General features: G+C 45.1%; 1 protein-coding gene and 1 pseudogene across 7 annotated transcripts in view; one reads left to right on the forward strand and one right to left on the reverse strand.

Annotated features, from left to right (window-relative positions):
* Positions 1–23,041, reverse strand: part of KTN1 (kinectin 1) — a 568,362-nt gene that overhangs the window by 291,346 nt on the left and 253,975 nt on the right. The window lies entirely within an intron of this gene.
* LOC132227736 (spindle and kinetochore-associated protein 1-like) lies at positions 9,783–11,294 on the forward strand (annotated as a pseudogene).

Here is a 23,041-nt window from a genome sequence, read left to right on the forward strand (position 1 = left end):
TCATGTAAGCCAGGATAGCCTCAGGCTTTGGTTGCCCGTAGTGGTGACCTCTGAAGCAGAATGCTCTGGGATCTGAAACTGTGCTGCCGTGAGCTGGTGTTATGGGAAGCTCCTGTGACAACGGTAACGAGCATGTACTAGGTCCTCATGTCTAACGAGCACCACATGCTGAGCTACGTGTCCATCGCGTAAAGTGAACATGGCAATAAAAATACAGGTGAAGGTGCGTAGCAAAGGCCACTTGTCATTTATTGGTGGGAATGCAAATTGGCCCAACTTTCTTTTAGAAACTTGACAATGTAATAATCATTTAAGTATGCACACTCATCAATGCAGCAATTCCACTTCTAGGAATGTATCCTATAGAAATACTCAGCAGATGTACACATATTTAGGTACAGATGGATTATTTTTTGCGGCATCGTTTTCAACAACAAAAAAAGAAAAAAATGGAAATATTAAAATAACCATTACTGGAGAGCTTATTAAATATATTATGACCTGAACTCAGTATGAAACACAACACAGCTTTTAAAAGGAGATATTTCTCTATATTTAGGCATGCAAGGGTATGTAGGAAGCAAAGGAGAAATTCAAGAAGTCTGCTTAGTATAATTCCATTTGTGTGTAAAAAGCTCAAAACTGTGCATCTACATAGTCTATATTGACAGCTGGAGCCACAGTTATTGGCATTGCCATAAAAAAAATAAACGTCCAATTTTAACAGTGTTTCCCCCTCAGGAGCAGGTGTGCAGGGGAACTTTAACTTTCAGTGTTCTTTGAAATATTTTCAACAAGAAAACAGTAAAAACAAAAAAAACAAAAAACACATAAGAGAACGACAGAGTCCAGATTTATGACCAGGTCGGGCCGACCCCACTGTCCAAATGTTCTGCTTTATGCCGAAAGCCCAAGTACACCACTGTCTCTAAACCACCTGCCCAGCTACCACTCCACCTACCGACACTGTAGGAATCCCAGCTGCCACCACCCCTGCGGCCAAAAGCTTTAGTCACTATTCCATCCCCTCAGTAAGATGACCTGCCATTTAGAACCCCTGAGATGGAGAATAGATTTGCTATTTGAGACCCTGGAGACTTATGACCAAGAATTTCCCCATTTTTTATTAACCAGAAATAAAGCTTCCTATTAGAAAGCTCCCATTAAGCAAACCTCAGAGCAGGCATGTGCTAGAACCAACCTCTTAAACGCCAAGGCCTGCTTAAATATTCCATCTCTTCCTCTTGCTTAAATCCCCCGTCTTGTTGCTGTAATGTGGTTGAGAAGGGTCTGGGTACTCTTCTAGGATGATACTGGGTGTGCATCCAGCTACAATCTTCTAGGCTTGCTGGTCTCCTGACCACCTGGGGTGCGGTTTCTGAAACTCTCTTCTCTGAGGCTTCCCTGGCTACTGATGGAGGGAGCCACGCAGGAAGGGCCTCGGACTTCTCTGACCTGCTTTTTCACCTCTCTCTCAAGTCAGAGCTTTGGCCTGGGCAGCCAGATCCTCCTTTCTTAGTGCTGGGAGCGAGTGCACTCACAGGACCCTGCGCTCTAGGCCTGGACAACCTCTCATCCATGTTGCTGGTCAATAGGGGAGACTTCTCTACTTGACCTTACAGTTCTGTTTGAACTCTTTTTTCTGTTTAGGAAATATCTGCTCTTAACCCTTCTCTTTAAACTTTTCAGACATCCATTATTTTATTATATTTTATTTTATTTTTTGGCTATCATCAGACTAATAGGAAAATATATATTTCTCTGCTTCTTACCTCCACCCACCTTTGTGGGACCTCCATCTCTTCCCACTTCTTCCCTAATGGTCACCATCATTCTTTGGGGAGAGCCAGATCTCCCTCACAACCCTCACAACCCACAGCGTGTGTGCCACAGCCCAGTAAGCATTCCCTGCACTCAGCCATGGCACAGGAGGAACACTCAGCAGGGGCCTTGACATATGGTCAGGCTGGGGTGGGGCCTTCAGAGCACTGACCGTCAGTGCCTGAAGCTCTGCTTAGTAAGGACCCACCCAGTCCTCACCATCCCGCCACTATAAACTGTTTATTTTATTATAATTTTTAATCGTCACTCAGGATATTTTTCCATTGAGTTTGAGAGAGAATGGAAGAGAGGGAGGGATGGGGGGGTGGGGGAGAAAGAAAGAGAGAAAGAGAGAAACATTGATGTGAGAGAGACACATTGATAGGTTGTCTCCCACATGTGACCTGACCAGGGGCCAGGGATCAAGCCTACAACCGAGGTATGTGCCCTTGACCAGGAATCAAACTCTCGACCCTTCAGTCCTCAGGCCAGTGCTCCAACCCCTGAGCCAAACTGGCTAGGGCAACAACTATTTATTTTCAATTTCCTAAGCCTTTCAGTAGGATTCTATGAGGAGCCCCCACAGGCAATGTATCAGAGATTTGAAGTACATATTCAATCTTAGGATGTCAGGCTCTTTTTCGAATTTGGGTTTTCTGCTTACCTCTTCAAACAAGTGCTAGCAATAGCATTCTTAGCAACTGTCAATTTAAAATCCAGTGTTTCTTCTTTTCACAGGAAGAAAATCAAATGGATGGCTCCAGGTTTAGTTTCCTGCAACTCACAAGATACACAATTCTCTGCAGATGGTTTTCTAACTCAGAATAGCTAGGAGAGTGAAGGAAATTTGGGAGTGTGTCTCCAAAACAGCTCTGATTGATATGATAATTGTGCTTTCCCCTGTCTCCCTTCACTCCCCCAGGCGCTGGGACCCAGGTGTGCTTGGCACAGTGGATAAGGGCCCCAGCTTTACAGGTAGTGGTAGACCAAGCAATGAGAGCAAAAGTGTCCTGAGAGATTTCTGGAGACAAGCCTTTACCTTGGTCTGGTCATTTGACATTTCTCTGATGTTCTAGTCATGACCTACAGAAGTTTGCTCATCCCATCCCAATTGCCATCTAGTAAGTGCTTAATCATCCTGAATGGCTCTGTTTAGAGGTTTCCATTGGCTTCCACAAAAGTGGTTTCCAAAACACTTGTTTTCTGATATACCATAAAATGTCTTTATTTATTTTGTTTATTATCATTGATCTCTTCTTGTGGAATGTGAACGCCAAGAAGACTTTGTTTTGGAGAAACTAAGATGGTGGCATAGGTAAACACCGGGAAATTGCTGCCTCCCACAACAACTTAAAAATACAATGAAAAGACAAAACGGACATCATCCAGAACTACAGGAAGGCTGGCTGAGTGTAAATTCTACAACTAGAAGAAAAGAGAAAAGCACACTGAGACTCAGAGGAGCTGCGGAGGTAAAGTGCAAAGGTACGGAGGCTCGCGCGGAAAGGGGCTGGTACCTGAGGACGCGGCTGTCTTTTTGAATCTGGAGGGAGTCACAAGTTCCCGACTGCTCTGAACTCCGGTTCCAGGAAGTCTCTGGGGACCCAGGACTCATACGGGGAGAAACTGGACTGTCTGGCAGCAGGCAGAACTCTGAACTCGAGGGCGGCTTTCCCTCAGAGGTGCTTGCAGCAATTAAATTATCAGGACACTGAGACGTGTGTGGCCCCTTAGGGCAGGGCTGAGAATCCGCCATAGTTCCTTGCTCCGCCCTTTGATTCCCTGAGACCCCGCCCCACCCAGGCTGTGGCAGAGGCTTTTGCATATGAATGCCCTGGCCCTTTGCAACCTGAAAATTACCTAACAAGCTGCAGCTGGGTCAGACAGACCCAGAACTTCCAAGAGAAGGCCCAAGGCACCACAGCAGCTTGCATTGCTTCACAGCTGGGCCTCAACAGGGCACCTCCAAACTCCAAAAAAGGAAGGGGCATCTGCAGTTCTCTTCGTAGCTCCTGCTGGGTAACCTCAGGCAGAGGCTAAATTAGCACTTCCTTAGATCCAAGAGCCAGTGTACCCAGTGGTCAAAGGGGACCATCCAGATTACAACTCCTCAGATCCATAAGGGATACACGCAGGGGCAGACTCAGTGAGCACCGAAGCCCCACTGAAGCAAGTCTTGCCCCAGAAGGGTGTCTTCAGCACAGAAGTTCTCCCACTGCAGACACAGCTGATTCTCACTGCCAATTGGCCTGGAGGTCAATACCTCCCAGTGATCCTACAACAATCAAGGCATAACTACAACAAGACTGTGCACAAAGCCCACAAGGGGATGCACCAAGAGTGTCCACCTCAGGTAACTGGGGAGGCTGAGCCACTGGGCCCTACAGGACACCTAGCACACAAAACCACTCTACCAACACAGGGAAGCATAAAAAAATGCGGAGACAAAGAAACAGGTCACAAATGACAGAAATGGAGGAAAGCAAACGACTGGATATAGAGTTCAAAATCACGTTTATAAGGTTTTTCAAGAATTTTATGGAAACCGCCGATAAATTTAGTGAGACCCTGGAAGATATGAAAAAAGACCAACTAGAAATTAAGCATACACTGACTGAAATAAAGAATAATATACAGAGATCCAACAGCAGACAAGAGGATCCCAAGAATCAAGTCAAAGATTTGAAATACGAAGAAACAAAAAATACCCAACCGAAAAAGAAAAAAGAAAAAAGATTCCAAAAATATGAAGATAGTGTAAGGAGCCTCTGGGACAACTTCAAGTGTACCAACATCAGAATTATAGGGATACCAGAAGAAGAGAGAGGGCAAGATATTGAAAACCTATTTGAAGAAATAATGACAGAAAACTTCCCCCACCTGGTGAAAGAAATGGACTTACAAGTCCAGGAAGCACAGAGAACCCCAAACAAAAGGAACACAAAGAGGACCACACCAAGACACATCATAATTAAAATGCCAAAAGCAAAAGACAAAGAGAGAATCTTAAAAGCAGCAAGAGAAAAACAGTCAGTTACCTACAAGGGAGTACCCATACGACTGTCAGCTGATTTCTCAACAGAAACCATGCAGGCCAGAAGAGAGTGGCAAGAAATATTCAAAGTGATGAATAGGAAGAACCTACAACCAAAATTACTTTATCCAGCAAAGCTATCATTCAGAATTGAAGGTCAGATAAAGAGCTTCACAGATAAGAAAAAGCTAAAGGAGTTCATCACCACCAAACCAGCATTATATGAAACTAGAGGCCCAGTGCACAAAAGTTTGTGCACTCGGGAGGGTGGCGGGGGGGGGGGGGGGTCCCTCATCCCGGCCTGTGCCCTCTCGCAGTCTGGGACCCATTGGGAGATAACGACCTGCTGGCTTAGGCCTGCTCCCGGGTGGCAGAGGGCAGGCCCAATCCCTATGTGCAGCCCCTGGTCAGGCTCAGAGCAGGGCTGATTGGGGAGTTGGGCGCCTTCCCCTGTCATGCACAGAGCAGGGCGGATTGGGAGGTTGTGATGCCACCCTCAGTCACGCTCAGGGTAGGGCTGATTGGGGGGTTGGGGCACCGCCCCTGTCACACTCAAGGCAGGGTCGATGGGGAGGTTGCAGCGCCACCCCCTGTCACGCACAGAGCAGGGCCCATCAGGGGGTTGGGGAGCTCCCCCGTGTCACGCACAGAGCAGGGCCCATCAGGGGGTTGAGGAGCTCCCCCCTGTCACTCACAGAGTAGGGCCTATAGGGGAGTTGGGGCACCGCCCTCTATCACCCACGGAGCAGGGCCCATCAGGGGGTTGGGGCGCCACCACTCTCACACTCAGGGCAGGGCCGTTGGGGAGGTTATGGCTCTACCCCGTCACACACAGAGCAGGGCCCAGGGTGGGGGGGGGTTGGGGTGCCGCACCCTGTCACACACAGAGCAGGGCCGATCAGGGGGTTTGGGTGCTGCCCCCTGTCACACTGATCCCAGTGCTGGGAGGCCTCGTGGCTCCGCTGATCCCAGTGCTGGGAGGCATATTACCCTTTTACTATATAGGGTAGAGGCCTGGTGCACGGGTGGGGGCCGGCTGGTTTGCCCTGAAGGGTGTCCTGGATCAGGGTGGGGGTCCCCACTGGGGTGCCTGGCCAGCCTGGATGAGGGGATGATGGCTGTTTGCAGCTGGTCACACACCATTCAGGGTGGGGGTCCCCACTGGGGTGCCTGGCCAGTCTGGGTGAGGGGCTGAGGGCTGTTTTCAGGCTGGGAGTGACTGAAGTTCCCAACTGCTCCTTTTTTCCTTTTTTTTTTTTTTTTAATCTGGGCCAGCTTTAGCTTGAGGCTTGGCTCCAGCTCTTAGGCCTCCGCTGCTGAAAGTATGTTTCTGGCCTTTGCTTACAATGTTGCCATCCTGCTGGCTGAAGTCTGGCGGTATTTGTTACAATGTTTAAACTGCAGGTTCAGAGGCCTGCAGCCACAGGCAGGGAACGTTGGTTTCCTCCGTCACTGAGGCAAGCAAGCCTCATGTTAGTTTCAAGCTGCCTGGCTGCCGGCCGCCATCTTGGCTGACAGTTAATTTGCATATCTCGCTGGTTAGCCAATGAAAAGGGTAGCGGTCGTACGCCAATTACCATGTTTCTCTTTTATTAGTGTAGATGCTGAAAGGTATTCTTTAAGAAGAGGAAGAAGAAAAAGGAACTCTTACCATTTGCCACAGCATGGATGGAACTGGAGAGCGGATAAATACCACATGATCTCACTCATTTGTGGAATATAATGAACAACATAAACTGATGAACAAGGACTGATCCAGAGACTGAGAGGCATTGATTGGACTGTCGGGCCTTGGAGGGAAGGTAGGGGAGGGTGGGGGTAAGGGAGAAAGATCAACCAAAGGACTTATATGCAAGCATATAGGCCTAACCAATGGACACGGACAACGGGGGGGTAGGGGGGGGTGGTAGGGGGCAACGTGGGGATAAGGACACATATGTAATATCTTAATCAATAAAAAATATATTTTAAAAAAAGAAGACTTTGTTTTGTTCACTGACATATCCCATGTGCTTGTAAGAGGTCTGACCAGTAGTAGGCACTCAAAAATTATTTACCAAATTAAATTGAAGTTAAAACTAGAAGAGGGTTCAAAGTTCCCTTTCCTGATCTCTAAACCCTCTGATTCTCAAAGCTTTTCTTGCCTATTTGGGCCAGCGTGTTGGTTCTCTCCTTGGAGGCGGCCATCCTTCCTCCTGCCAACTGCCATGACACAGATCCATTGTTTGTATACAGCTCCTTCTAGGCATGAAGACAGTCGTTTGCCCAGAGGCCCACAGCCAAGCTTAAGCAACTCAGCTCCAATGTGAAACCCTAGGCTTGACATCTGGCACCTGGCATCCAGACGTGGTAAGCTGTCCCCACCTCCTTTCAACTAGTTCCAAGCACCCCTGGGTATGCCATGGAGCTACTCTGAACTTTCTGAGCACGTGCTTCTTCACTTGACATGACTTGGCAGGGAATGAACAAGTCCTGGTGTTCTGCTGTCAACTGCTTTTTATTAGAGCAACATCCAGCCATGCCCATGTGTTTGGCCCAGCCTGGCCTAGAGAAGCATGCACAAAAGCTGGGCCAGTGGCCAGCAGGGCCAGAAGTAGAACCCAGATTTGGACTCTCTGCCAGACAGAAGGAAAGAGGACTTCAGATTATCACAGAGAACACAGAAAAACTAAAACCAGATGGGTGAGGGGACTTGCCCAAGATGGTGGCAAACTGGGACACAGCTTGTATTCCTTCACTGCCCTGCCCTGTGGCTGTTAAGTGTCCACTCGTACCCTTACTCTAGAGCAGGGGTGGGCAAACTTTTTGGCTCGAGGGCCACAATGGGTTCTTAAACTGGACCGGAGGGCCGGAACAAAAGCATGGATGGAGTGTTTGTGTGAACTGATATAAATTCAAAGTAAACATCATTACATAAAAGGGTACGGTCTTTTTTTTTCAATAGTTTTATTCATTTCAAACGGGCGGGATCCGGCCCGCGGGCCGTAGTTTGCCCACGGCTGCTCTAGGGGCAAAGCCACCACACCTGCCCTGCATGAGCATGGCTCAGCTACAAAGGGTCTTTGAGGTCTTTCTTGCCTACTATTCTCCTTCACACAACTCAATGGGTTCTTTACTGGAAAACAACTGACTTCAATGATGCAGTGCCCATTTCTATTTTCCTGGGCACCTAACAGTTCCTTGCATTTAATAGGCACTCGGTGACAGCAATTGAATAAAGAAATCAATAAATGATTAAGTGAATTTGTTTTATCCCATTAGCTCTATAGATGTGAGACATGTTTCTTTCCATTGTAGTTTAAGCACCAACCTAGCAAGATAATCACCCAGCGGGCCAGCCCTCACCTCTGGGAGTACTAGTAAATCTTCACAGGGGATATTTGAGGTGATTTGGTGCCCTTGTGCAAAAGCAGGGAGGAGAAAGTGCAAAGCAGGACTGGCTGCTGAGCATTGGATTTCTGGAGTAGATACTCCAAATTGAAACTCCCATTGGGGCCAAGAAGGAAACAGGACCAATGGGGAAGACGTGAAATAGATGAGGAGGTATTTCTGCCCTGTGCCATTCAGCATCAGAGCTGGGCGGTGATAGGCCATTCCCCACCAGCAGTGCTAATGAGTTAGCAAGGATACAAATAAGTTTGTTGGAAGCAAGTCACATGTCCTGCCCACACTCAAGAGAAGGGGATTACACAAGAGTGTGAACACCAGGAAGTGAGGTTCATGAGGGTGACCTTAGACTCTGTCCAGCACACCAATATTTCAGAGTCGGCTGAAGAGATGATACATTTTTGGCTTTCTCGGTTCAGGCAGTTAGGTTGCCCGTGATGGGAAGTATTGAATAGCTGAACCAGACAGGTTAAAAGCATTTGAAGGTCATGTTAAGCCATTCCTTACGAGAATATGACTCTAAGGATTGGTGTTTTGTTACAAAGAAATATTCTAATCAAATTCTAAGGATTCAAACTAAAACGTATTAGGGAAGACTGCCATAGTCAGCAATATGGCAGACAAGTTGTCCAGTACAGAACATCTAAAAACACATGAAAAGATCTCTTACAGGCTGGGCCTGGAAAATAGATGTAAGAGCAATCCTCAGAAATTCAAATCAATGAGGAAACCTAGACCTAAGAGACAAGAAAGACTTGAAGCACCTGTCTATGGCCTCTGTTAATGCCCAATGGCCTGACACATGGGTTTTAGTGGAGGAAAGAAGAGCCTGGGGCCCCAGCACAGTGGGAGGTTGGATTAGAGCCTACCCCCTCCACACACTAAAGCCAGGACATTGAGAAGACCAGACCCTCAGAGGTAAACTGGGGTGGAGTTGGGGGACAATTTTTCACAGGGAGATGCTTAAAATTATTACTTATTTTGGCCTTGACTATTAGTAGAGAAGTAAATATGAAAAAAGTTTTCTCTGAGAATTCCTAAGAACTAAGAGCATCTCTCATCAAGATTTGGAGCAAGAAGGGGAGCAGGGGGAGGGGGTCAATGCTGGGGGAGGGACATCAAAAAAGATAAAATTTTTAAAAGATTTGGAGCAAGAATCTGCACTAGCACTTTCAAAAAAATCTCACACTGAACATTTAGATCAGCATTATCTTGGGATATAGCATGGAATGAAACAAACAGGACACAGAGGAATATATATAGTAAGATTCCAGTCATATGAAATTAAACAGCTAAATAATAAAGTTTAAGGGATGCATACAAATAAGGTAAAACCTAAAGAGAAGCAAGAGAATAATGAATTCAAAATTCAGGAGAGTGGATACTTCTTCATGGGAGAGAGGAGAGATGCAATTAAGGAGGGGTATACAGAGGGCTCTATATGTACTAGCAATGTTTTATTGTGGGTGATTATCCAGGTTAATTTTATTATAAATCCTTAAATTGTGCTTCTTCCAGACCTGTACGAGAGGCTTAAAGGATGGCTTCCTCAGATCTGGAACAAATATGCTCTCATATTAATGAAATGATTGTCAATATATAAAAATCTTTGTCATTAAGAAACTGTGGGTCAAGAATCTACCTTAAAGACTATATTAAGTAAAATAGGAAATGAAATCATTTAATAAACAAACTTCTAAGTAAATTGGAATTAGGAAGTCAGTATCAAGTACAATCTACCTGTTCACTCAAGGAATTCAGTGAATCTCTTGAAGAAGATTGTAAAATGTGGAACATCTCAAAGAAAACATACCTTCCCATTTGCCTCAAGTTCAGTGACCCAGAACTTTGTGCCTATACCAGATCTTGACCCTGAAGAGCCTGTCAAAGTTGAGGAATCTGCAGCCACAAAGAAGCCCCCTGAAGAACAAAGAAATTAAAGAAATGCCATTTATAACTTGTGATGAGTTCAATGGCATTCCTGTGTACATGAAATCCTGCTTAACCTATTGTCAAGTTAATGATGTTATTAAAGAAATCAACAAGGCAGTAATCAGTAAATATAAGATCAGAGAGATGCAAATCAGAACCACAATGAGATATCACCTCACACTTGTCAGAATGGCTACCATCAATAAATCAACAAGCAAGTGCTGGCGAGGTTACGGAGAAAAGGGAACTGGTGGCGGGAATGCAGACTGGTGCAGCCACTGTGGAAAACAGTATGTGTAGAGTTTCTCAAAAAAAATTAAAAATGAAACTGCCTTTTGACCCAGAAATCCCACTTCTGGGTATATATCCTAAGAATCCTGAAACATCTGTAAGATAGAATATATGCACCCCTAAGTTCATAGCAGTGTTATTTACAATAGCCAAGATCTGGAAACAGCCCAAGTGCCCACCAGCAAATGAGTGGATACAACACCTGTGGTACATTTACAGCATGGAATACTACTCGGCTGTAAAAAGGAAGGAACCGTTACCCTTTGCAACAGCTTGAATGGGCCTGGAGGTTTTTGTGCTAAATGAAATAAGCCAGGAGAGAAAGACAGACCTCACTTGCATATAGAATCTAATGGACAAAATAAACGGATGAACCAGAGGAAGGGATGCACGGAATAAACTGACAGAGGTCAGAGGGGGGAAACGGGGGAACTGGACGAAAGAAGCTGAAGAGATTAGCCAAAGAACACATTTGCATAGCCCGTGGACACCGACCACAATGCGGTGATGGCCAGAGAGAGGGGCAGGAGGGTTAGAGGAGGGTAAAGGGGGGGACGTCTATAATAATGCCAACAACAACCACATAAAAGATCCTACATCGACCAAAATAGTCTGCTATGAGTCTGCCAGAAATCTCTACCACAGATTTACTGATGAAGAAACAAAGAATACCAAAGGTCCTTCTTTTAGAGTGGGAGATGACATAAAAGAGTCATAGCTTTGAAGGTTGACAAGAAGTTTCATGTGATACTGAATATCTTAGGGCACTGCTGAAGGCTGCTAGGGGAGGGGAGGACTCACCTCATATGTTATAACCAAAGGCCCTTGAGAGCTTTTGAACCAGCCAACAGTCAGGTATAGAAGCTATCCCTCTAGCTTCCTTATAGGTAATTTTCATATGTAATTTCTTTAGTTTTTTTTTTATCACCTTTTCCTGTCTCTTGTAAAAAAATTACACTTCTTTAAAATAAAGCATATATTTTAAAATAAATATTTAAATTTTATATATACACAATATCCTCTATAATAAAAGCATAGTATGCAAATTGTCCCCTCGACCAGGAGTTCTTCTGGGAGTTTGACCAGGGGGAGGTGCCGGCAGGGGAAGGGAGGGAGGCCCTGGCCAGCTGCCGCCAGCCACTAGGGATCCTACTAGTGCAAGAATTTCATGCACTGGGCCTCTAGTATATATATATATATATATATTCTCTGTTGTGTGCATATTCCATATTAAACAGTGAATTTAGAAAAGATGATAGTGGGAAAACTAACAGATTTCACCTAGACATTTATCTCTTTAAAAGCCTGCAACAATTATGACTTATGAGAATATTGTTAGGAAGTGGTTTTTCGATGAGCCTTGACATTTGGAGCAAGCAAAGAAGTGAGAATTAGCGATAGCTACTCTGATTGCAGGGTAAATGCTCTGAGTAATTCCCAGAGAGCAACATTTGCAACAAGTCATTCCATGGTTGCAGCGAGGATCACCTTCTTCCATTAGCCTTTGGCTAGGAAAAGTAACAAGTTGTAAAAGCTAATAATTTGTGTTCCATCTCACCCCTGCTTCTGGACATGGTAATTACCAGTAGACCTGTTAGAGCCCCAGAGCTGCTCCCATGTTAAGCTTTCCTCTCCCTTCTGAATCCAGTTCTTCTAAACGACTTAAGTTTTTTCAATTAGGAAATCTCATCTCGTGAGGTTCTCTTTTAAAAAATCAAAATTAACATCTCTAAAATCCCTAAACTTCTATTATTCTGTTCTGAACCATACAGTATGACTAGAAGGAGCCAGACCTCCCTGGGTCCTTCACTCTAAGGACCCAGAAGTAACCATCTATAAAACTTGCTGTGTAAATTACCAGTTCCTTGCAGAGAAAAACAGTGGTCAAAATCCTCTCCACTGTCTTCTGAGGCACAGCTTCCTCCGGATGGCAGTTCAAACCTCTCCAGTCAGCCACGCGTGGCCTCCCTGCCACCTGGCCGCCCTCCCCCCACTCCACCTCCCCACCACCTCCTACCAGTCCCCCACTTTTCCCTCAGGTGTGGCCCACATTCCAGGGACAGCAGGCAGCAGCCTCTCTTGACTCGCCTAGGTGACTTTGGTGTGGACTTATATACTCCAAAACCATCACTTAGAGTATATCTGTGACGGTGTCAGGGATGGTTTATACCTGGAGGACTGATTATTACAGCCGAGCATGGAGTCGCCCTATCATTAAGGTAAGACATCTGGAACTTTGCAGGTTCTCTGAAATACCCAAAACTTCAAAAGGCTTTTGCAAATTCTTTTTATAAGCCAGGGAGCTTGAGGGAAATTACTACAGACTTAGTAAGCCACAGTATGTTTCCAATATAAATTATTACATAAATAAATGGTAGGCACAATGGAGAGGAATATATACTCCCAAAGGTTCCCATCTATATAAAAGCCTAAGTGACCGAATGACTGAACACCCAAATGACCCATCGACCGGTTGCTATGATGTGCACTGACCACCAGGGGGCAGACGCTCCACACAGGAGCTGCCCCCTAGTGGTCAGTGCGCTCCCACAGCGGGAGCGCTGCTCAGCTGACTGACCCGTCCTGGCAGCCCTCCAGGCCAGTGGCAGCCACTCACTCCCTCAGTAGTCCTGCAGGTCCAATCTCTGGAGAACAGGCCAGGCACCGATGGACCGGCGCTGGCACTACCAGCACCATCCCCACAGCGCCGCCAGCCTCCTGGAACTTGGCCTCAGGCACCATGGCTGCTTCCCCTCCCTAGACGCTCTGCAAGGAAGAAATGATATAAAAGTGGCCACCAGGTAGCTCCCGACAACCGGTGCAAATATCAGCGGGATGGATCCGGATCCTGGGCCAGCAAGGGCATCCCACCACCCGCCCAGAGGGCTGATCGCGTCCCGCTCTCCCCTCTTTACCCCCGTTGGGATGGGTACCCGATCGGAACTGACTGGGTGTGAGCCCACGGCAGGCACAGAGGGGCCGGCGGGCTGAATGGAAGTGGTAGGTAGGAGCAGTTTCAGCCCGATCCCTGCAGGCCACCCCGAGGGACCTCACCCGTGCATGAATTCGTGCACTGGGCCTCTAGTTTGTTCATGAAAGTCAATGTTGGACTGTTAAGTCTCCTGAGAAGACCTCAGGTCCAGTCCAGGCCAGGTTAATTGGGACTCAGGGTAAGAGATTTTCGGTCTTTCCAGGAAAGCAGCTGCTGGCACTCAAGTGCCCTTTGCCTTCTGGTCTGTTTTGCACTTCCAGGTCAGAAGCCAGACTTCCCAATGGCTACCTGGGGTCCCCCTGGACTTAGCACAGCCCCTCCTCATACCCTGGCTGTAAGCCTGCTAAGCAGCAGTAGTCTTACTCTCACTTGCACCTTCTTGGGGCCATCTGTCCTGTGCATCCTGCAGACCTCATCACAGCCTTTCTCCCCACCTCCGCCTTTTTCTTCAAATGGACAAGTACTTTGGAATCTACAGGCAAGGTTTTTCTCATATCACAGTGAGGAAGGGCATAGGGAAACCAGGCCTCATGCTAGGCATGGGCAGAGAGGAGCATTCTTACAGAGTATGGAATCTGTTTGCAGAGAACGTGTTTCTTAACCTTGCGGGAGTGGTGGGAGGCAGAGGGGTGATAAACTTGTCTGTGGGTGGAAATTTTAAACTCTCTGCAGCTGAATGCCGGGGGAGAAGATCTATGGCCATCAGATGCTCAAAGTGTTTACTGCTTAACACTTAAGAGCCCCTATAAGCTTACAGGCTTCAGAGTCAGGCAGACATGAGTCTGAATCTCTGCTGTCACTCAGCAGCTTTGTGACCTTGGAAATATTACTTTCCCATCTGTAAAACAGGATGCATACCTCTTCAGAGTAAAATGTTAAATGTGATGGCAGTGTTTGTTGCTTAGCCAGTTTTGCTCTTCATATATTTGGGCATAAAACCCAATGAATTCTTATGCTCTTGGATGTGAATATTCTAATTATGTCACTCTTAAGGGACTTACAGAAATCAACCAAGAAAACTTTCAGCAACCAGAAAGGGGCCCACATGTGTCCACAGATGCCAACATATAAGCTTTCCCTTAACAAGAAAAAGAAGTTTTTACAAAATAGAAGTAATTGTAATTAATGGCAAATTTGAGGAAAACTCATGAATTGACAACATGGCAGAAATTGACAGTTGCCCCCTAAGACTCCTGCTCCCTTCTTCTGTAGTAATAAAACCCCTTGTTTTTAACTAAAACTTAGCCATATGGTTAAGTTCTGGCCAACACAAATGATCATGAGTGATGTGGGCCACAGCCAGGCATTGCTGAAAAGGGGGAGGGGAGCTACTTCACGTGCCCCTTCCTGTCTCCACTGGCTGCAGTTCAAACGTGGTTGTGAGCTGAACTGGATCGTGTGGGAGGCCCACCCCAGGAATGACAGTGGCAAGACTGAAGAAGCCTGGGTCCCTGAACCCGAGAAGCCACCAAACCAGCCCTGGGTGGCTCACACGAAACTCTTAGGTGCCAGGGAGACTCCCTATCTCCTTTAAGCAACTACACGTTAGGATGTCCATCACAGCTGCCAGACCTGTAAGTAACTAGTGTGTTCCATCAGAAGGCTATTGAGAGGATCGAGTCTACAGAACCTACGTCATCTAGTTTTTCTTCTTTTAAAACTACTTGTGAGAATGAAGAGTTGATATGTTGTATACCTACATGATTTCCTAGAATCTAACACCTTGGTGATTGAATTTAAATATCGCTTTCTCCCCATCTCCATAGTCCCTCCCATTAGCTTCTCGAGTGTAGAAGAGCTCTTTTCAAAGCCAATTATTCTTTTCTCATGCATGAAATTATGAACGAATAAACACATTATCAAAAAGGCCAAACTTACAAGAGAAAGATTGAAGAAAGAAGGTATGAAGAATAGAAGACAGTAAAAGTATCAGTTGGACTGTGTGGTAGCAACACCACAAAAATATCATTTACTCCTTTCCTTTTTAACCAGGTCCTAGTGACCTGAAATCACCATATCCAGCTTTATCAGTTGAATCTCAGGGAGCTCCCATTAACTTTCCAAAACTAAAGTTAGTTGATGATCCCAGACTTTTTCTCCTTATTTCTCTGCTCATTGGTGTCAGGGCTGGAGGTTTCTGACCCCATGGGATATACATTGATTCTGAAGAAGGAAATTGATAGAGTTGTCAGGTAGTGCCAAGTATCAGTAAATTAGCCCCAGGCAATGGTGACTGACCTAGACACTTTTATTTTGATTCCTTGATAACAGCCTTTAAAATAGGCTGTATGATTGTCTTACAAAACTCTGAAATTTTGGGCTCCATTGTGATATACACTGGGGATATAAGGATATATAAAACATAGCCGCTTGCCTCAAGGAGTTCATGGTTCAGTAAAAAAAAAAAAAAAAAAAAAAAAATCACTTATAACTTATGTTGTAGAGCAGTGGTGGGGAACCTTTGTCCTGCCAAGGGCCATTTGGACATTTATAACATCATTTGCAGGCCATACAAAATTATCAACTTAAAAAGTAGCCTGATGTATTTGGTCAAACATGTAATTAACTCACCCCTAATGCCTTGGCAGGGCCAGACCAAGTGATTTCCAGGGCTTTATATAGGCCCCTGGCCCGGCGTTCCCCACCCCTGTTTGGTGTGATCAGGAGTATAAGAAGGGGTGAATGAGAGAGAGCTATGGACAGCTTCACAGAGGTGATATTAGAGCTAGGTTTTGAAGAGTGTTTTGGAGTTTCTCAGATATATAAGAGGGGAAAGGGGGTATTCCTGGTAAAGTGAGTGGAATAGGGGAAGGTTGGGAAGAAGTTAATGCATACTGTAGTAATCCATAGTTATTCATGGGATACATGGTGACGGAAAAGGATTGAAATGGAATCTGAAGCCCAACTGTAAAGAACATGATGAACTAGAATAAGGAACAAGTTCTTATTTCCTAGGCAGAGCCAGGCCCAGACATATGAGCAGACTAATAATTAGACAACTCCTCAAACCAGCAGTTTGTAAATATTTTTTCAACATGTCAGTTATTCAGTGGGCTTGGTAGTGGAACTGAAAATGTATTAATAAAAACTGCATAAAGCAAATCAACAAAGCAGATACCTCTACTAATCAATGTTTGTCAATCCAAATGTAGTTTAAATTCTGGAAATAACTCATTTAAAGAGTTCTAACTTTTCCATAGTTCTTTTTCTCTCTTCAGTTATCTTCTGGCCTTTTCTAAATCAGACATCTTCTTGGGAACCATATGAAGGTTTTAAAATTTCAATGATAAAATGAATCACTCTTACCTGGTAAACAACACCTTGACATGCATATTTGGTTTCTAAATCTCAGCTTCCTGCCAACTTCCCACTAATTGAAACCTTGCATGTATGGAGCAAAGTACTTATCAGAGAAAGAGCAGCCAAGAAGGCTTGTTTCTAAGTTTTCCAACATGGGCTGCCATCTATCGCAATGGGAATGGAATCAGATTCCTATTTCCCAGCCATGTAAGGACGTGAGTGTAGAAACCTGAGTTAGCTGGCACCATTTTAGTAACTCAGAGATGGATTTCCTGCATTAACCCACCCTTTACCAGACTTTGTGTCTGGACCGATAGTTTTCATAGTCTGCTTTTTGAAATCTTCCTAATTTCTAGTGCACCCACCCATCAAAAGAAATCTTGTGAAAAGCCAATATGTAAAACAGATAAGAGCAAGTCTCAGGCACCTAAGACCTTTCTTGTTAACATAATGGTGCCTGAATATAAACCCTGGGATCCTGTGGCTCTCGGGAATGGGGAGCTGATGAGGGTATTACGCATGAGTGATGACATGATTGTTTTTGTGCAACATCTTCCTTTTGCAAAGGAGGAAACTAGAGTCCAGATGAAGCTCAAACCATTGGCAATAAATTTGTAATCTTTGGAGAGGACAAAAATTAATTAGGTTAATTAGTGGGTGCCATCACCTTTAATAAGTATCTGGCAGGCTCTGAATGTAAACACAGACACACACACACACACACACACACACACACACACACACACCCCTCCAGAGCTTACTGTGAATGCATTGACCTTTCTAATGTGGCTGCTGCTGAAGGGGACAGCAGCTTTAGCGGTGGCACGGGGTGAAGCTCATTATCACAGGATAGCTGGTCATGAAGCAGCTGAAGCAGACTTTTCCTGCTGGGAGAATCATTCTTACCCACCTGCCTTACCAAGTAACTCTGTCAACATGAATCAAGGCAAGGCGCGAAGTACATATATTTGCTTGTATGTATATGCAGTTACAGCAACAGAAGCCTAGGCGAGGTGGGTGCCTTGGTCTCTGATCAGTACGCCATCTGTGCCTCAGAGCTGTCAGAGATCTCAGACCACGGTTGCCGCACATGCAAAACCAGTCACTCAACAGCTGCTTCTCCTAACCGGCATTCCCTCTGGGCCATGTTCATCCCTTTGTTCCCATCAGCTTGTCTTTTTCAGTTCTAACGCTATCGAGTCAAGAACCAGGCTTATACACCTTGCCTAGGAAAATGTCCCTCAAGTGCTTTTACATTAGAGATGAGAAAATATAAGCAGTGCAAGGGATCTGCTACCTAAAATTTCACCTTTAAAAAACTTGTGAGAATCCATTTGAACCTTTTCCCCAAGGCCGTTCTCCAAGTCAGCCAACAGAATAGACTGTTTTTAGCTAGAATTTTTATTATGATCTTCAGCTACTGGGTTTGTAGATCCCGAGTGCCTTTAAAAAATATGGTGAAAGCTACACATTCTCCTAGAAAAATGCACAGAATTTTGAACTCAATTTCAGAGGGTTCAGGGATGCCTGGAGCTATGTATAAAAACCCTTCTTGAGGCTGACAAGCATGGTTCTCAGCCTTAGCTTCACATTAGAATCCATGGGGAGATTTTTAAAATACTGATACCTGGGTCCCGCCCCAAGAGATTCTGATTTCAGCCGAAACCGGTTTGGCTCAGTGGATAGAGCGTTGGCCTGCGGACTGAAGGGTCCCAGGTTTGATTCCGGTCAAGGGCATGTACCTGGGTTGCGGGCACATCCCCAGTAGGAGATGTGCAGGAGGCAGCTGATCGATGTTTCTCTCTCATCGATGTTTCTAACTCTCTATCTCTCTCCCTTCCTCTCTGTAAAAAATCAATAAAATATATTTAAAAAAAAGAGAGATTCTGATTTCAATGTTATGGGGTACAGCCTGGCCCTAGGGCCTAGGCTCTGAGAACTTTAAAAGTTCCTCAGGTGATTCTAGTGTGAAATCATGGCTGAGGTCCACCACTCGAGGTGGCCTGATAGTAAAGGCTATGACAACCTTTCTCACAGCCTCCATCCCCAGTCCTTATAAGACAAACTCTCATTGAGGAGTAAGACATGAGGTGAAGAGAATGAGGTTGCTATTTGAAGCAAGAACCTGGAGGAATGGCCAAAAGAAAAACATCACCAAAGGAAGGTCATGAAGAAATTCTGGAGAGATGACCTGAGTAAGGCTAAGACAGAGCACAGGTGGCCAAGATTATATCTGAAGAAAATAAGGCTTGGTGCTCACAAGACTGGTTGGCTTGGAAAGGATCCTTTAGCAAAAATCAAAGAAGAGGAGAGTTTCACTAGAGGTGAACACAAGAGATGGGACATAGGTTGGTCAAGGGTTATGGAGCCAGTCAAATTCAACAACTCACTGCTTCTTACCCCTTAAAGGTCACATTGCTTAACCATTGACAAATGGATTCTCATTTTTCCTCCAAGAGAAGCGTGCATTTAGTTAGTTTTTCCTCCCCAAACCACTTTGTTGTTAGTTTCATTCCTTCGGGTTTTTACTTTTTGGTGACACTACGAACTGTAAGATATAATAACAGATGAAGATCATCCCTGTTTCTACAAGCATAGAATTTAGGAAACCACAAGCTTCTTCTCCTCCCCCATCTCTTCCTCTTCCTCTTCCTCTTCCCCCCCCCCCCCCCCCGTCTCTCATTCCCTTTTTTGTGGCCAAGTTTCATGACCCATACCTGGCTTTCTGCACAACATGCGTGTGCCAGATGTCAAAACAATAAAGCATTATGTCATGTCAACGCAGTCCATATGTGAAAACTTGCCAGCCAATCTCTGCCTATTAATAGAAGTGTTTTCAATTTCTATTACAACAATTTGATTCTTATTTATTTATTTATCCATTCAACAGATACTTAATGAGGACCATGTAAGTGCTAGGCACTGTCCTAGATGCTGAGGATATCAAATTTAACTGAGATTGGTTCTTCTTTTCCAAGAGCTTACAGTCCAGTAGAAAAAACAGCTGTGGAAGCAGACAAGTTGCAAGTTGGTGCTCTGGTGCAGGAAGAGAGGCATGTGCACAGGAGTGGGGCAGGGAGGAGGATCCTGGAGAGCTTGGGAGACACTGCAGTTTACTTAAAAAGCTGCTGTGCCCTCAGGAACCTCCCTTCATGCAGGGATCACGGGCAGGACTGCTGAGGAAAGCTTTAGTAATTTATCACTATAAGCATGCAGGAGCCTTGGTCAAGACTGTTCTCCTTTTTTAGGTCACTGGACATCAAGTAAATCTGTTGATGTGTGAAGCAAGGGGGATTAGAGATGAAATTACTCATGAAAGAAATGGGTATTCCAGGGAAAATAACGTGTACTCTCTCAGAATCTCTTGAAATTTGGCTAGAAGTTCATAGCAACTCTTTGTGCTGGCCAAATGCCTGACTTCTGGGGAGTTCAAACACATTATAGACATTTCCCCCATGGTTGTCATAGAAACTCTCCAATGGAGATGAATGGCCAGTAAAAATAGGAAGTAAACAATCAGGAGGAACAGATATTGGGGTTATCTCCTAGGGCTCCCACTCCCATCTGACCCTGGGGACCCCCAGATCTGTGTATTCACCCCTTACCTCTCCCTCCATCTCTAGACCTATGTGTCTACCTGCCACTAAACCATTCCCCTAGATATCCACAAGCTAAACTTAGCACCTACCCCCTCCACACCTGTAGGTGTGAAATATATGGAAATGTCTACATCCTAATGAAGATCGAGACAGGGATTCTGATCTCTTCTCGGGCAGTTTTTTTGGTTTGTTTTTTTTTTTTTTGAAATAAAACCTGATAGTGAGCAATAAAACGGATTGGTTGACTTTCAGTTCTTTCTATTTTCTTTTCTCCTTGAAAAGTCCCAATATCAGGAAAACAGGAATACAGAAATAGAAAGAGCCCCAAGAAATCCAAACAGAATGTGGCAAAAACTGTTACTTGCTCCCCAATAGCACTTTCTTATTTTTTTCCTTGTAACAGAACCCTGAATTTGTTTGGTCCAGCAAGGTACTCAGCTGAAAAGCATTTCCCAGCCTGCTTTGCAGTTTTCTGTAGCCATGTGACTAACTTCTGATCCACATTGTATGGTTCTTCCAAGAAGACTGTTTAAAGAGGTTTAAAGATACCTGACCCGGCTGGGAAAAGAGCCCTTTGTCCTTCCACTCTGTCCTCCTTCATGCTTCCTGGGATGTAGGTATGACGGCTAGACTTCAGCAGCCTTCTTCTAAGAAGACTTTAGTAATGAAAACTGTGTGCTGAAGAGGAAGGTTCCTAGCTCTCTAATGGCTCCATGGAGCTGCCATATGTGCCCTGGACTGCTTTCTTCCAGAATTTTTTAAGTAAAAGAATTCAAGCCACTGTGTACTTAATCTACTATATTCAGGCTTCTGTTACAACAAAACTAATCCTTACCAATACATTAAATAATTAGGAGTTAGCTATATAAAATTATCAGGGGTTAACTGTCATGCCTGCAGTTAAAGCTTGAGAGAGACCTACAGCTGTTTGGTGAGTGTGATAAATTAAACATCAACCCTTCCCATTCTCAACATTATTGTGATCATGTAGGACACAAGGCAGTGACATGAGCAGGATGAAGGAAATGAACATCGAGTGGAAGGTCAACTGCATGGCCTGATGAAGTTTGGATGCCCTGGCAGGTAATGTTCTTCTTGGTCTTGCTGTTCATTGCTTCCCACCAGGCCTAAGTTCAGCACATTCATTGGGCTCAATCAGATATAGGCTCCATGACCCACGTCAGCATCAAGCAAACCACCTTCCCAGTAAGCACTCTGCTCCAATTGGCCTTATTAGAAAGCTGGTGAGAAGTCACACTCAGCCAGGTCAAGCTTGAAAGAGGGAGGTAGTCTCACATAGGGAGAAAAACCCAACTTATTTTCTGCCCTTCCCAATTCATCTAGATATTCATGCACATCTCACCAAACGCCAGGGCAATCACCAGGATGATAGACAGATGAGGGGCCAGAGATCATATTTTTGCCAGTGGCACTTTCTCTTTCTTCACCACAGCCTCTCAATATTCCATTGGGTCAAGCAGGACTCAAGGCAGTGATTCCAGAGGCTCCAGCGCATCTCCCCCCTGCAATCAGCTCTGCTCACCTCTGACTTTGAACCTCCTCCACAGGGACACTGAGAATCCTTGTCTATGGGTGCAGACAGGACAAGGGCAGTGGATAGAGGTGCTCCCTTTGCCCCCAATGTCTTTTGGCTTCCTAACATGAGCACAGCATGGCCCACCTCAAGGATTTCTTCAGGGTTTCTTGGGAATGCTGTCAATTCCAAGCAGTGTAATTCCAAGCAGTAGGGTAACGACACTTTTCATTGGGCACCCTCTTTCAGGCCACAATCTTACACTCTGTTATTTTTTAATTAAAAACAGGTCTTCAGAATCTGGAAGGCATTATCCAGATTTTAACACCTTGTCACAATGGCAAACCACTCATTATGGCGCACTGGAAAGGGCCCTGTTACGGGCTTCGGTTTAAGTGCTGCTGTTCCACTAATTAGCCACAGGATCTTGGGTGAGCCCAGAGCCTCGCGTTATATCCTTCTTTTTTTCTTTTTCCTTTTGTGTGAGTGGATACTAAGCATGATATCAAAGTGCTGAGAATTCAGGAGCAAACAAAACACATACAAAACCCCTTCCTTGAGCGTGTTTATGATGGAATGGGGTGGGGATGTTGGGAGAGATAAACCTCAAACATAGAATCACACGTGTACATATATATTTACGGACTTTGATGACTATTATGAAAGTAAAGTACATGGTGCTCAGAGAGGGAACCATCTAACTTAGTGGAAGGAGACATAGATTTCAGCTGAAGGCTGAGGAATGGGCAGGAGTTAGCTGGGTAAAGAATGAGGGAAGAGGGTTGCAAAACCAGGGAGTAGTCAGGTAATGGAGCCATATGTCCATATTCCTCTTCCACAGCTCCAAAATATAATATTTAGTAGTAGTAGTTGCCGGGGTAGAACCCCAGCAGGTCCAGGGGTCCCCAAAGGTGTGGACAGAGTCGGAGAAGAAGGAATGACATGGAGACAGCGTTCAGTTGATCAGCAGCCTAGCCAGGATCTCTAGCCAGGATCTCCAGCCAAGTTCTGGTCTGGATCTCCAGAGAGGTTCTGCTTCAGATCTCCAGCCAGGTTCAGTCACCAGGTTCTAGTCAGGTTCTCTTGCCATGTTCTATAGTCAGGTTCAGTCCAGGATCTATTGCCATGTTCTCTCCAGCGAAGTTCTTCTG

The sequence above is a fragment of the Myotis daubentonii genome, chromosome 1, assembly GCF_963259705.1.
Source record: "Myotis daubentonii chromosome 1, mMyoDau2.1, whole genome shotgun sequence".
In the NCBI taxonomy this organism is placed as follows: domain Eukaryota; kingdom Metazoa; phylum Chordata; class Mammalia; order Chiroptera; family Vespertilionidae; genus Myotis; species Myotis daubentonii.